Source organism: Mytilus californianus, unplaced genomic scaffold (assembly GCF_021869535.1).
Source record: "Mytilus californianus isolate M0D057914Y unplaced genomic scaffold, xbMytCali1.0.p SCAF_4, whole genome shotgun sequence".
NCBI lineage: Eukaryota > Metazoa > Mollusca > Bivalvia > Mytilida > Mytilidae > Mytilus > Mytilus californianus.
Window position 1 is genome coordinate 111,944,708 of NW_026262690.1, and position 17,475 is coordinate 111,962,182.

General features: G+C 31.2%; 1 protein-coding gene and 1 long non-coding RNA gene across 2 annotated transcripts in view; one reads left to right on the forward strand and one right to left on the reverse strand.

The window, feature by feature from the left end:
- The window catches only part of LOC127739159 (dnaJ homolog subfamily C member 4-like), a 97,824-nt gene that overhangs the window by 38,582 nt on the left and 41,767 nt on the right, over positions 1-17,475 (forward strand). The gene's annotated exons all lie outside the window — the stretch shown is intronic.
- Positions 5,378-17,171, reverse strand: LOC127739163 (uncharacterized). The gene is made up of 2 exons (XR_008000311.1): positions 16,952-17,171; positions 5,378-6,035 (listed from the first exon to the last, which is right to left on the reverse strand). It is a non-coding gene; the product is annotated as an uncharacterized LOC127739163 (long non-coding RNA).

Consider the following 17,475-nt stretch of genomic DNA (forward strand, 5'->3'; position numbering starts at 1 on the left):
ATGAGAAAGTTATTAAAATTTTAAAAACTTTAACCACAGAGTGAATGTGTTGTTTCCTGGCAGAAAATCTAAGTCCATTTAAAAGTAAAATACGGAAAAAATAGATTTATTTTTTTACAAAATTTCCTTCTAGATACTAGCTTTTGATTATAAACAAGCTTCTGTCCAAGTTTGGTACAAATCCAAAATAGTATAAGAAAGTTATTAAAATTTTAAAAACTTTAACCACTGAGTGAATGTGTTGTTTCCTGGCAGAAAATCTAAGTCCATTTAAAAGTAAAATAAGGAAAAAATGGATTTATTTTTTTTACTGAATTTACTTCTGAATAATATCTTATGATCATAAACAAGCTTCTGTCCAAGTTTGGTACAAACCCAGGATAGTTTAAGAAAGTTATTAAAATTTTAAAAACTTTAACCACAGAGTGAATGTAATATTTCCCAGCAGAAAAACTAAGTCCATTTATAAGTAAAATACGGAAAAAATGGAATTTTATTTTTACAATATTTACTTCTGGATACTATCTTATGATCATAAACAAGCTTCTGTCCAAGTTTGGTAGAAATCCAGGATAGCTTAAGAAAGTTATTAAAATTTCAAAAACTTTAACCACAGAGTGAATATTTGTGGACGCCGCCGACGACGACGACGCCGACGGAATGTAGGATCGCTATGTCTCGCTTTTTCGACTAAAGTCGAAGGCTCGACAAAAACCAAGGTACGTACTAGACTTATAATGTAGTACACCAGTCGCGCGGTTTGTAAGACTCATAAGACTTATCTGTGGCTCTAGAACCAAATCAGTTTGAAAACCAAATAAAGAAAGAAGAGCATTGAAAACCAAAATTCTAAAACTAGATAAGACCTTCGATGCTGAGGGTAAAATACCTTATCGTTTCGAATGTGTTTAACAATATACGGACATGTGTATTTAAAATGTTTTATTTTATGATAATACCTTCAACTTCAAAACATTGATAAAATTTTCGTCATTTGCAAAATGCCTTTGAAGACATTTGCAATATTTGGGATTTCTTTGATCTATCCTCATCAAATATATGTTAGACGTCTCGATATGATGTCTGATGGATATTTAATCATAAACTATGCTGAATTTGATGTATATATGGTAAGGCAACAACCATGCTATGTATGGGGAGGAGGTATAGGCTTTTTTATTAAAATAAATGGCTTGATTCTAATAAAAAATGATTTGATTCAGAAGAGAATAAAAAAGTTGTTTATTTCCATTGAAAATTACGAAAAAATATACATATTCAACATTGAGTGTCAAAATAAATTATAATGTTATTTAAGAATATATTGTTACTGGCTTTTATTGATTAAAAACGAAAAACCTTGTACGAGCCAAGATGAGAACTCCAGCCCCAGACAAAATGTGAATTGTCGGTGCCTAGTAGTACAATGTGTATCTACATATTTACAGTAATTTAACATGTTTAATACACCATATATTAATAGAAACGACTGTGCGAACATTACAACAATCGATCAGTTAGGCATGAACTCAATAATTTAGTTTAAAAAGTGGGTTAGACATTATGGACTTTACGGAAACAAGAGTGCTGCTTCTTTCTCTAACCTGCTTCTATTAAACAATAGAAATCAATGGCGTTTTAAAACATATTATTTAATGACAAACTTGATGAATATAGTTTCCAAAAACTAAATTTTACTTTAGTTGTATTACCTCTCATATCATCTACATCTACATCATTTATTGGTTAAAGTGACTCACATAATTTGCATTGTCCGTATATATTCAATCGCAACTGATAGTATCGATCACTTCAAAAGTTTTATGGTCGGTCTTTATAATTTGTCAATCGTTTTGAGGTTAGTGTTTTACAAATAACGGTAGACATATATTCCCGAGTGTTTCAACCGCTTTGCTAGACTCATGATTGCACGTTTGCCTTTAGTTACGAGCAGAAGGTCTTGGGCCGAATTTCCAAAAGGATAAAACCAAAGATTAAAATTGATATTTGGTACTCCTGTGCATAGCGGTTGGCAATAAGGAGAAAAACCAATGATTGGTCGTCTCAGAGAAATGTGTGGGTGAGTAACAGGTCTTTCTACGGAATGTTTACCTGTGAGCAAACACGTTAAAATCATACTCAGCTTGTAGATAAAGTAGAAAATAGGGTATATGTATATATATATTTATGTCTTTTACTTGTATGTTTTATTTGACCTCGAAAATTAGGCAGCCATCAATGAAAAATCAGAAGTGTTGCACGTGATTTTACGAATTTCGAATATTTGCTATGACCACGTGAATATATGACTTATGGCATGCGATGCAGAAAATGCGTTTCCTACTCGTTTTGTTGTTTTCTGTTCGTTCATGTCTTTTAATGCTTGTCTGCCAATATTGTCTCCTTGCTCATCATATTTCTTTATAATGAATTATTTTTTTAATTTCATTTTTTTTTACCATTTCCGCTTAGTGTCAATGCCATCCATTATGTGTGCTGGATAAAACGTGTCCAAAAAGATGTTATGTCTGATATTTAAGCCCTTTCTAAGTCTGATTAAGTTATTAATTTGATTTTTTAATCAGCAGGTTTCCTGTATTTCTACCACTTTGAACAATGCTTAAATCAATAAGATTTATTTGAATATTTATTTATATTACATGAGCAATAGTAATAAACTATGTAAGGTGGTAATGAAATTAAACTAGTTTGAATAGATTATATTGAGTTTATTATTGAGTTTGACTGTCCCTCTGGTATCTTTCGTCCCTCTTTTATACTAATTAATTTTGCTTCTTTACGTAAATCTCTCCAGCGTTTGAGCACACTCAGCTAGCTGTGTTCCCTTAACAGATTATTTTTAAAATGTTAATCTATTCACATAGAAGTTATTTCAAAGTTAAAATGTTGAAAGGAAATCCTCCAATGAAACGTTGCACATGCACAAAATTTATTTTCAGGAATGTACATATTATATACAGGAAGCAATCATAGCACGTTTGCCAATATGTAGATTTGATATTAAAAGCAATGTATAGCTAAATAAAATCTATGAACGGTCAACACTGATTTAAAGTAGTGTCTCCTACAGGGATGGGGTAATCGTAATCTGTAATCGTAATCGATTGTAATTGATTACATTTTTTCCAGTAATCGACAGTAATCTGTAATCGAACATATTTTCGATTACATGTAATCGTAATTTAATCGATTACAGCAAAAATTATGATGTAATCATCGATTACTTTTCGATTACATTTCGATTTCTTTGGTAAAATAGCTTGATGAAATATAATCTATTTTATATGAAAGTATGTATGTATTCATCACTTTATAGTACAGATAAAAATAAAATGTATTGATATGACTTGGGAGTTTATCAAATGCCGTGTTTCTATCTATTGGCTCCAGCTGCTTCAACCAGATCTATCAAATTAAACTGTATATCTAGCTTTTGAAACAAATGACTTTTCTTGCTGGTCAATAATTTAAGACCTTTTATATAAAAATAAGAAAATAGATTTAAATAAGAAATAAGTCTTAAGTTAAAATCTGTACTATATTGCAGTAGTAAGCTCATTTGTATTAAAATTCCTTAAAGCATAATTTTCAATAATAGTTGGAATTTTAGCTTAGAATAGATAAACATTTGATTCATTATAATGTTATGACATAACAATTACAAAGGACACGAAATCCTTTTGACAATGAACCAATGGCTATGCATTAAAATTCTTGTTCAGAAATAGAGATACATGTATCCAATTTTTTGCACAAAAAATATAAATTGTTTATAATTTTGAAATGAGAATACAAAATTCTCAACAAACTTCTTGTCTTTACTAATCAGATGAACAAAGACTTCTAATCAATAAGATGAAGACTTTGTTTTGATTTCAATTATGTCTAATTAAGAGGAGATTTACATTATTTTGCCCCAGGTTATAATTGTACTCCATTGGCAGTATTATAGCCTGTAATTAGGGAGGTTGTCAAAACAAAAGGATTAATTCATGCATGTAATTACAAATCATAAATTTTCATCTCTAAAATTAGCTGAACTAATTAATTATTCTACTTTTTAAAGTTTTTCTTTCAGAGTAAACTTTCAACATTGTAATGAACTATATTCAAATATAGCTGTTAATAATGAGTAAAAACAAAAAACTTAACTTTAGTCAGTATGACAGCAAAATTTTGCAAAAATATGGAGATAATAACCTTAAATATAAAGAAGTGATTGATGCAATGTGATGCCATTGCAAGAACTTTATCACCAATCATTCATATTGAAAACCAAAATTTCTAGAATTTTTGAATATTTCGGATCCTTAAACAGTAAGAGCTCCCATCTAGAAAACAACTGTCAACATAAAATTTGGAAATAATGCTTTAAATGCTATTTTTGTAAAGTTCAAAATTTCCACTATACATACATTGAACAACATAATTGACTTTGTGTTTAACTTAATTTATTTAATTTGTAATTTTGTAGCATGTAATTGACAGTAATCGAAAAGTAATGTAATTACTTTTGCTAAAGTAATCGATTGCAATCGATTACATACAAAAATCAGAGTAATCGATTATTAATCGATTACACAAAAATCCGTCAAGTAATCGATTATAAATCGATTACATTTGTCAGTAATCGTGCCCATCCCTGGTCTCCTACATGACAGTCTTGATTGACCTGATAATAGTTTACTTTTACAAAGTGTGACTTGGATGGAAAGTTGTCTCATTGGCACTCGTAACACATCTTCTTATATATATTGAACAGTAAATAACAAAACAAAAAAAGACAAAAAAGAAAAAGAAAAATATTTACAAGATTTTCTACCAATCTTTTTCCTATGCACTTGCCCAATATTGCCCAACAATGTCCAATAAAAAGTCAAAAGATAATTGGACTTTTAAATCCTGTGTACTAAATAACTGAGTACAGTCAATGACAGTCCCGGCAAAATAAAGGTAGAGGATTGTAATCATTTAAAATTTCGGAAAAGAACAGGATATATCAAGGGGACCTTCAAAACTCTTAGTCGAACTAATGTTTAGTGGTTCTCAAATTTTGTGTTGTACAATGAAGGATCCGATCATTTTGAGGTATGGGTGACTAAAAAAACTTGTTTCCATATCTGACAATTTCACGCTTTCAGATGTATGCGTGATAGTGCTGAATTTGTAAAAATGTTGCATCTTTATTTGGAATTGTTTAAAAAGGGTATTTTTCTTAATTCAGACGTTTCTGGACTTTCACTGATAAATAAATTGCCATTACTATATGTTAAATGAATTGTTGTTTTATCGAAATTATTTGAATTGCAGTTTTGTCTGTCAATTTAATTGTATTCACTTTCAAATTGGATAAGAATATATTTAAAACGTTTTATTACATATAATCTAATCATAAGCATTCTTATTGTCAAATTATTTCTATTCATTATGTAAGAGTTATTTAGTATAGACATATATCTTTAATCCGTAATCAATTATATTTTTTTGTTTACCCTTTAAGTGTTAATTGTATGTTTTTCATAATCATTCGATAATCTCGTTTCTAATATAAAATATAACCTAGCAAAATTCTTAAGTATGTTTTTCTGATGTTTTGACTTCAGTGAGAGTCAGGCAGTCGTACTGACAACATCCGCCCTATTTGTAAAATGACATGTATTCCATCCTAAAATCATAAAATTGTGTACTACGCAAAGGACTTGTGTCAAATTCTATCGGTGGTGTTAAAGCGAGTGTTCTCAGGTAAGTGACTGGGTTAAAATCATTGTCTATCGTTTGCATCACCAACCTCTGCAACCGTTCGTGTTGCATATATATCTCGTTATCATTGTAATTCCGGTAGCCAGTCTTCCGGTTACATTTGCGCGAATAACATCGGAAAAACCAACTGGGATACTAAAAATCATATTTGATTCCCAATGTCTTCTTTAAATCTGAACCACATTGCATTCTCTTTAATGATTCTCTAACTTGCACTTGCAGTTTATCAGTTGTATACTTGCTATCAATTTATTCTGAAAAAATGGAACAAACGTATTTAATTAGCAAGAACAACATCAAAAACTTATTTCTTTTTCACAAACTAATCATCGTATTGACTTTCTGTTAGCCATTGAAAAGTAACATTTTCCTCATAGAGTGACGTATCAGTATCAGGTAGTGCCTTTTCCTTGAAATTATCAATGGGGATTGAATCGAATTCGTCATAAACACGACAATAAACACTATCTTGTCGCACATCTACTGTATCAAAAAGTGTATTATTCGTCTTTTCTATTGCCTTTGACACTTTGTAAGTGACAGAAATTTTGCAAATTTCGCCATGTCATTTTATTATACTATGTTTTGGCACTGAGTGAGCAAATTTAATAGAAAAGCTTTACATTTTCAGTATTAATTCGGTTCTGTTCCGATGTGGAATAGAATTAATTTCTGCGTAAAACTCTAGAATAAAATACTTCAAAGGCTACTAAAATTAACAAATGTTCTATTCAAAGTCAAACATAAGGACTCCAAAGTTGACGCACTAGTATATCCATATTTACAAAAATCAAGACACACCTATATTTAAATCATTTTGTCAACAACAATGCAAATCATGAGTCGGGCAAGATATGATAAGGGAACGCAACATTGATAATTTAGATAGAAAATACACGATTAAACTGAGATAAGATGAGTATTTCTATAAGGTTTGTAAAAGTTAAATTTGCTGTATAAAACATTAAGAACTTTGGTTTTTCTGTTATATGTTGTGAAAATGTACTACAGATACAAAATGAAAGAAATAAAATACCCTTTGTCAGACGTTGAAATATAAAAAAAAAAAAATGGCACATGCATTCGAAAGTCGCCCAATTGATTCAATATGTGCTATCGTATGATTTAAAGTTCACTGACACATTGTGGTTTCATATTATAGCAAAATATCTTTGAAATCATCATCTGGATGAAAAACAGAAAAAAATCGGAAAGTCACACTACATCGCAGTTTTACAAAAATCTACAACATGGGACATGTAAGACAACTCTAGGACAGGTTAAACTGATAGTATGATGATTACTCTATTCTTATGTGGATTTTCAGCGGTGAGGTAAGGCGGTTCATTAAACCCTTAAAATAAGCGACTTTTTCCTGATTTCTCACTCCACGTGTACAACCAAAAAAGATGTTCAGGAAAAGAAAACACCATAGAACAGTCATACAATTCAAATATGTTTCTTAAAACAATAATTAATCTCTCCCTGCCGGGCTTGAACTAGTCCATTCAGCATTTACTCTTGTAAACTAGTCCATTCAGAATTAACTCTTGTGCCTTCCTTCTAAAGTTCCTTCATATATCGTTTTTCGTACGGTAACATTTAAATATTCATCTGCCTCTTGTTACGCAAATCATGAATATCATTGCGAAAATGAGTGGGGTTCCAGTCTAAAACATTATTTGTTCACAACTATTGCTACATGAGGGATTAACCATAACGGATAATACCGACTTGTCAGCAGTTCTTAGAGTTCGGAGAGAACATTCAAAATTACCCGGTTAGCTCTTAAAATCTTATGGTGTCGGTATACGAGTCTGTTTCTTACATCAACATCTATATTATATTATCGTTATATTACTTCTGATATCTATGCAATGTCCTCCTTTGTAATCTTTAGCGTTGATACCCTGGTATTAGCTACCTTTAAATTTTAGAAATCCTTGTGGCATTGCTGAAAATGGCACGCTCAAAATGTAAGAAAACAAATCTCACATGTATACATGTGAGTAGACAAACAGTTAAATCGTAAAGACAGTCTTTAAAAGTGTGTATATACCGAAGTACCTATACTAAAATGAAAATACAAACTTCGAACAGCATTTCTTTGTTACCTTATTGTATTTGTCTGTATGCTTTCTAAAGACTTCTTAAATAGTTCAAATTTCGTGTTAAACTTGCTTGAAAAGTAAGATTTGGTAGGTATATAATTAAAAATCAAAATGATAACATGTTGTTATTGTAGTCCCTTACATACCCATTGTATATTTAACAAATTAATGTTATAATATCGTTGTTTACACGCAAGACAGAATTGACTAGATGATATATATATTGCTATAATTGTTTTAAATGTATTGTACACAATACACATGATAGTTGATCAGGTTTCCTTGTAACAACCGTAAACTTTGCAAAGTTATATTTTCAGTCATATTTCCTCATGATTGATCTGAATTAGTTTAAAAGATAAGAGTATACATTTTAGTGGAATAAACATATTTTGAACTTAAAATAAGTAGATAACAATAGAAAAACCTCATTTTTGGGGCCCTTTATAGCTTGCTGTTCGGTGTGAGGCAAGGCTCCGTGTTGAAGGTCTTATTTTGACCTTTAATGGTTTACTTTTACCAATTGTGACTTGGATGGAGAGTTGTCTCATTGGCACTCATACCACATCTTCTTATATCTAATCATTGCAATTGTCATAGATCCTAGTATTTAGTCGACTTCAACATAAATTTAAATGAAAAACTTGATGATAAATATATCTTGTTGTCCTGGTATTGTTTTACGAAAAAATCATTCATACTTTTGATCTCGAGACTGTCTTTTGACATGAAAAACATATAAACAAGATGGCAAAACAAAAACTGTTGAACAACATGTAAGAAAACCAAATAAATCACAATGAATAAAGACGAACTTAAATACAACAAAAACTTGTTTAAAATACACAAATCAAACAATATAGTCATTAAGGTTAAAAAAAAGAAGAATACAAGTGGGGTGATAAAAAAGATATATTCATTAGTAGACGGATTTCACGTGGATAAAAGTAAGAATTATGAAAAGTCTAACGATGCAAGAAAACACCACAAAGTATAATTAATAGCAGTCAAGTCACGTGAATCCATCTAACACACAACTGGTCACCCAGAAGTTCATATTAATTCAGTGGACAAAAACAATTACAAACAAACAACTAGGACGCCTTTAAAGTGTAACAGTGTCATGACGTTGAACTGACATATGCGAATGGGATAAAAATTATATGAGTGAAAGTAACTAGTCTTTTGATGTACTATAAACTATAACAACCAATGCACTGCAACATTTGCTATGTTTAAAGGTGTGCAATGTATTATAAGAAGTAAAATAACAAAAAGACCGAACTCCGAGGAAAATTCGAAACGGAAAGTCCCTAAGCAAATGGTAAAGTCAAAAACTCAAACACATCAAACGAATGGATAACAACTGTCAAATTCCTGACTTAGTACAGGCATTTCCTTATGTGGAAAATGGTGGATTAAACCTGGTTTTATAGCTAGCTAATCCTTTCACTTGTATGACAGTCGCATAAAATTCCACATTCTTGTGTAAATTCGAGGCAATAGTAGTTTACTTTTGTTCAAACCTCATAAATCTATATGAACATACAAATTAAAGAGAAAAAAAAAAGCAAAGCTGAGGGAAACTCATGAACTGCAAGAGAGTCGAAAGATAAGCATCTCTGTGTTAGTATTTAAAACTGTAAAATGGAACGAAAAATAATTCATTTTAAAGAGTGTTGATTATATATAGACATCCGCTTAAAAAACTTTATTTGGATATTAAAAATATTGCAAAATGCACATGTCAGCTAATTTGTACAAATGCAGACATGCCATATGAAACACAAAGACATCAAATAAAAACCTATTATTTCGTGTAAATTTTTGTTTTCAAATTAAAACTATTCAGTCATTCAATTAATATCTCTACATCTTAATTAAAATGTTCTTTTAAAGTGACGTTTTTCTGTACATAGACATTTAGTTATCAGACCTAAAATAATTGTATAAAAAATTGGTTCCGGGTATAAACTTAACAATACGTAAAGATTTGCACAAATAAACAAATCTGATTGAGGTAAAATGTTTAACGATACTGATACGTTCTGTTATGAATCCTTTTTTTTGTTTCACTGATCGATATCGAAAAAAATTCAGAAGACCGGTTGAACCATACTACATGTTTGCGTCGTCGAGAGTCTCTTCAAAAATGTTTTTAATTTTCTACGGAAAAGGGATAAGGTACCTTACAGTATGAATAGTGTCGCAGGAACCGTTTGTATACTATGGTGCACCAGAGTTCACTCTTTGAGTTTTTATATTCCAAACTTGTAACGGGGGCTATATTTCAATCATCGTGTTCGTCCTTTCATTTATCTTTTTGTTCATCAGATCGTCCAACAAATATTTTCGTCACACATTTACCAAGTACTACACAACAGAATGACATTTTGTAAGAGGTTTAACAAAAAGGTGAAAAATACTAACTATACAATAAAAATCATAAGTTGAATACACCATGGCCAGAAAAGAAAAACGATGAATAGATAAACATCAATAATAAATCAGATATATCAGAAGTTAAGGCAACACGAACCTCACATAAAAACCCCGGAGGAACTCGTACGGTAACCTATAATTGCTTAAACCAACGTCATTTGTACTCTCTTGAAAAGTTGTCTTATTAGCAACAGTACAAAATCTCCTTATTCATATCATATGTTTTGGATCAGTTTACAGTAGTTTATTGTTATTCAAATCTCGTAAATAGATTAGGAAGATACAAATTAAGGTAATAAACAAAATCTGAGGGAATCGCATGAACCCCAATATGAGAAGGAGCATCTGCATGAACATGGTAAGCGTCTCCTATGCTTTCACCACTCATTAAGCTCATTATAGATACCAGGAGTAGAATTGTGTAAGTAAAACGCACGTCTCGTCTACAAAAGACCTATCACATGTATCACTGACACTCGATTCAAATAAAGTTAAAATGGCATAAATAAAGAATCCACACCCAGTGTGAAAATGTCATGATCGGTAAAATGACAAATCAGACAACGTTTTTGGTATATCAAGGTATAAGACCGCGAAAATATGTCGCTATTGAATTGAGACACAGACTCAAATAATTTCCAAAAACAAGGTATGAGATTGATATCTTTGCATGGCATTTGAAAATCAAAATGTATTATAAAAACAGCCCTCAGTTATTCATAAGATATTAGTCTGACAGATATGAGTTTTTAAAGTATTGAATGTTGTCTTACATGTGTCTGCACTTGGTCTTCAAACTTCTTGAATTTAGTTCAAAAACACAAACAAATCGTTTACAAGCGTGTATAATGATCTTTTTAATACATCACACAAAGCTGAGAATTGCACTTTATATCATTTCTTTTAGCGTGATAGACTCATTGATAAATTTATTCTCTTATGATTCTGGTCTGCTATCTATATCCCGCATGAAGAGATGAGATATTTCACTGAATGGAGGGTGATAAGAATAAGTGATACGAAAATTGCGTTAATTTTGTTAGCCTATTCTGCAATGTGTTAGAAAATTTCAATATTTCTATTGGCTATTTCGTTATGTGAATGATAGGGATTTAAACTAGAAAATTGTATAAAAGCTTATACACGTATTGTCGCATAATTCCAGTTATTAATTAAAAGTTATGACGAATCAATCATACTCTAATATCTATCTTTGTCAAAATCGTTGGTTTGATTACATTACTACATGTAACTAAAGTTGGATAGTAAAAAAAAATTTTTTTAAGAAAAGCGTTATTTGATAAATGTGCAAATGACAAGATTTAAGGTAGCTCGAGTGTATGAATAAAGGGATATTTTCTTTAGCATGTTTAATTTTTAATAACTATGTATTGGGTGATGGAAAATTAATATAAAACTGTCAAATGGAACGTAACATACTACAGCTAAAACAACATGAACAATATTGATTAGATAAAGACATCTTCTTTAAAACCTTTATAATGATTTTGAAAAATATTGCATAACGCACATCTCAGCTAATTTTTGCCAGTGCAGACATGCGCTATGAAACATATAAACATCAAATAGTTAAAATATATTACTTGGTGAGAATTATTATATCAATTAAAACTATGAGTCATTCAATTAATATATCTACATCTTAACTAAACTGTTCCGTATAGTTACGTCTTTATGTACAAAGACATTTAGATATCAGATTAAAAACTATTGTGTGAAAATTTGGTTTCGGATATAAAACTTAACAATACGTAAAAATTTGCACGAAATAACAAATCTAATTGAAGTAAAGTGTTTTCCGATACTGATGGATATTTATACGTTCTATTATGTACCCCCTTTTTTGTTTCATTGATCGATATAGAAAAAAATTCAGAAGACCATTTGAACCACACTACATGTTTGCGTCGTCCTCAAAAGCCAGGAAAGATAGCAGTCGTTTTAATCGGTCAATTGTATATTATGTAAGATGTTCATAAAGAGTAATGTGAATGGCATATCTTTGAGAGTCTATTCAAAGAATTTAAAAATTTTCCACGCATAAGGGATAGGGTACCTTACAGTATGAATAGTGTCGCAGGAACCGTGTGTATACTACAATGCAACATAGTTCACCTTTGAGTTTTGATATTCCAAACTTGTAACGGGGGCTTTATTTCAATACCCGTGTTCGTCCTCTAATTTGTCTTTTCGTTCGTCAGATCGTCCAACAAATATTTTCGTCACACATTTCAAAGGTACTTCAAAACAGAATGACTCCACATTTGGAAAGCGGCTTAAAAGAAAAAGAGTGAAAAATATCAACTTTACAAATAAATAAAAAATTTAATACACCATGGCCAGAAAAGAAAAACGATGAATAGACACATAACAATAACAAATCAGATATATCAGAAGTTAGGGCAACACAAACCTTACATACAAACCCTGAAGGAACTCATACGGTGACCTATAATTGCTTAAACAAAAGTCATTTGTACTCTCTTGAAGAGCTGTATCATTAGCAACCGTACCAAATCTCCTTATTTATATCTTATCTTTCGGATCAGTTAACAGGAGTTTTTTGTTGTTATTCAAATCTCGTCAATAGATAAGGAAGATAGCAATTAAGATAATACATGTAAACAAAACCTGAGGGAATCGTATGAACCCCAATATGAGGGGCACCAGCTGCGTGAACATGGTAAGCGTCTCTTTCTATGCTTTCACCACTCATCAAGCTCTTTATAGATACCAGAAGTAGAATTGTGTACGTAAAACGCACGTTTCGTCTAAAAAAGACCTATCAGTGACGCTCGATTCAAACAAGTTAAAATGGCATAAATAAAGAATCCACACCCAGTGTGAAAATGTCAGGATCGGTAAAATGACAAATCAGACAACGTTTTTGGTATATCAAAATATAAGAACGCGAAAATATGTCGCTATTGAACTGAGACACAGACTCAAATAATCCCCCCAAAACAAAGTATGAGATTGATATCTTTGCATGGCATTTGAAAATCAAAATGTATTATAAAAACAGCACTCAGCTATTCATAAGATATTAGTCTGACAGATATGAGTTTTTAAAGTATTGAATGTTGTCTTACATGTGTCTGCATTTGGTCTTCAAACTTCTTGAATTTAGTTCAAAAACACAAACAAATCGTTTACAAGTGTGTATAATGATCTTTTTAATACATCACACAAAGTTGAAAATTGCACTTCATATCATTCCTTTTAGCGTGATAGACTCATTAATAATTTCATTCTCTTATGATTCTGGTCTGCCATCTATATCCCGCATGAAGAGATGAGATATTTCACTGAATGGAGGGTGATAAGAATAAGTGATACGAAAATTGCGTTAATTTTGTTAGCCTATTCTGCAATGTGTTAGAAAATTTCAATATTTCTATTGGCTATTTCGTTATGTGAATGATAGGGATTTAAACTAGAAAATTTTATAAAAGCTTATAAACGTATTGTCGCATAATTCTAGTTATTAATTAAAAGTTATGACGAATCAATCATACTCTAATATCTATCTTTGTCAAAATCGTTGGTTTTATTACGCTACTACATGTAACTAAAGTTGGACAGTAAAAAAAAGATTTTTTTTGAGAAAAGCGTTATTTGATAAATGTGCAAATGACAAGATTAAAGGTAGCTCGAGTGTAAGAATAAAGGGATATTTTCTTTAGCATGTTTAAATTGTAATAACTATGTATTGGGTGATGGAAAATTAATATAAAACTGTTAAATAGAACGAAAAACACTACAGCTAAAACAATATTGATTAGATAAAGACATCTTCTTCAAAACCTTTATAATGATTTTGAAAAATATTGCATAACGCACATCTCAGCTAACTAATTTTTGCCAGTGCAGACATGCGCTATGAAACATATAAACATTAAATAGTTAAAATATATTACTTGTTGAGAATTATTATATCAATAAAAACTATTGAGTCATTCAATTAATATCTTTAAATCTTAACTAAACTGTTCCGTATAGTTACGTCTTTATGTACAAAGACATTTAGATATCAGATTAAAAACTATTGTGTGAAAATTTGGTTTCGAATATAAAACTTAACAATACGTAAAAATTTGCACGAAATTACAAAGCTGATTGAAGTAAAGTGTTTTACGATACTGATGGAAATTCATCCGTTCTATTATGTATCCCCTTTTTTGTTTCATTGATCGATATAAAAAAGAGAAGACCAGTTGAACAACACTACATGTTTGCGTCGTCCTCAAAAGCCAGGAAATATAGCAGTCGTTTTAATCGGTCAATTGTATATTATGTAAGATGTTCCTAAAGAGTAATGCAAATGGCAGATCTTTGAGAGTCTCTTCAAAGAATTTAAAAATTTTCCACGGATAAGGGATAGGGTACCTTACAGTATGAATAGTGTCGCAGGAACCATGTGTATACTACGGTGCACCAGAGTTCACCTTTGAGTTTTTATATTCCAAACTTGTAACGGGGCTATATTTCAATAACCGTGTTCGTCCTTTAAATTGTCGTTTCGTTCGTCAGATCGTCCACTAAATTTTTTTGTCACACATTCATAAGGTACTTCAAAACAGAATGACTCCACATTTTGCAAGCGGCGTAAATAAAAAAAGAGCGAAAAATACCAACTATACAATGAAAATCATAAGATGGCCAGAAAAGAAAAACGATGAATAGACACACAACAATAACAAATCAGATATATCAGAAGTTAGGGCAGCACGAACTTCACATACAAACTTTGGAGGAACTCGTAAGGTGACCTATAACTGCTTAAACCAACGTCATTTGTACTCTCATGAAAAATGGTCTCATTAGCAACAATACCAGATCTCCTTATTTATATCATATGTTTCGGATCGGTTTACAGTAGGTTACTGTTATTCAAATCTTGTAAATACATTTAGAAGATAAAAATCAAGGTAATAAACAAAAACTGAGGGAAACGCGTGAACTCCAAAATGAAGGAGACCAGCTGCCTTGACAAGGTATTCTACTCCTGGTATGATTTTATCAACCGTCATGCGAATAAACACATCACAGATTCCAGGATTAAAATTGTGTACTCCAGATGTGCATTTCTTGTACATAAGACTCACCAGTAACGCTCGATTTAAAAAAATTAAAAAGAAAGGCCAAATAAAGAATCCACACCCAGTGTAAAAATGTCAGAAACGGTAAAATTAAAGATCAGACGACTATACTGTTAATTAAAGATATAAGACCAGGACAGTATGATGGTCGCTATTGAGTTGAGACACAGACGCCCGTCCAACTAATAAAGTTCCATAACCTCGCAATGTCGTATCAGAAATTTATAAAAAAAACCAAAACGTAGCTTATCTCAATAGATATAAACAAGTCAACTATGTTTCATGATAACTGCTAAAAGCTTTGAATTATTGTCCAATACTGGAACCCCCCCCCCCCCCCCCACACTTTTGTATAAATAAAGTCCAAATACTCCAAAACGTAAAATCAGAAATTAATAAAAATCGAAAAATTGATATAATGTCGGTTTTTTGATAAGAGAAGAGATAGCGCTTCTACTCCTACCACAAATTTAGTTAAAATAATAGGGTTTATTTTTTGGTTTTGGAAATAATTATAATTATTCAGCTCATAATAAAAGTGACATTTTCGTTAAATTTAAGTTGAAAAATGTAAATCAAGACTAGGTCCGATTTTAACATCGGTAAACTACTATTACCCAAAGGACAAGGTACGATAAGCCCCTATTTTCACATTTTTTTCAAATTTTGTTTTGGAAAGCTACTTATTATGTTGAAATATTCCCTTAGGTTTGAAGTTTGTTTGGATGAACATAAAAACCATTAATTTCAGCAACTGGGTGAGGTGAGCGGGGGTGAAAGGGCATCAAAAACGTCAAAAGTAGGAAAAATTACGGTTTTTGGCCTGTGTTTCTTAAAAAGTTAATAGCGTGCGCCTACGTGACCCGGAGAAAATTATGGCGATCTAGACAGCAAAAACAGTGATAATGACATTGTAATAAAAAAATTCCTGGTACACGTTGGCGCAGGCACTTAAAAACAAAAAAATTACTGTACGGAACACCTCCAAAGTGAATAATAATTACAATATCTGAATAATAACGGAAAGTTTACCCCCCTCACCTCACCAAGTTGCTGAAATTAATGGTTTTGAAGTTCATCCAAACAAACTTCAAACCTCAGGGAATATTTGAACATAATAAATAGCTTTCCAAAACAAAATTTGAAAAATAAGAAAATAGGGGGGCCAAAACGGGGGCTTATCGTACCATGTCCTTTCCTCGTTTAAAGATTAGCTCACAATTACACCAAGACATCTAAATCTTATATCCCAGACTTTTTTTATTTATCGAGCATTCATGTATTACCTGATATATAGTACCTGTAAATACGAATATGCAACAATTTAAATTACATTGTCAAGGATATTTGATACCTTATTAAAATATGAATGCATGTATGCCCACAGTTTTAAACTTTTGGGGTATATTAAGAAATCTATTTCTGTTTTCTATTCCTAATAATCTACAATGAGATAGTATAATAAGATATAAAATTAAAATACATAAGACATACCTTCTTACTTGGTCAATCTGTGACGGTGAATGTGTACATACAAATATTAACAAAAGTACAAAGAAGGGCAAATTAGTCAACCAATATTCGTTCCAATCATGTCGCTTCATATGTGGAGAACGAAAACAAAAATCACCAGTCGGCACGTCCGACATATTCTACAGTGCGATGTTTGGAGCAAACAATCTTCAAGCAAACAGTACGAGAGGATTTCAGAGTATAAGGTCAGTCAGTAATATCAGTGCATTTGTTTTAATGGGAATCAGTGGGAAAAAAAGCAAAATTTACATTATATTATTTATCATTGATTACGATATATTTTATTTTAGGATTATCAATGATCACTATGTATGCTGCTTTAAATTTAATCTGTCATTTTTTTATACATTTAAAGTATAGAACATGTAGAAGCAAATTTTTCGTTTTGCTAAGCAAAAAGGGGGAAAAGAAAAACGTACTTATGAATGAAGCCTCAGTTTTATTCATTTTAACATAAATGTTAAAGCCTTTGTTTCTCTTGTTGA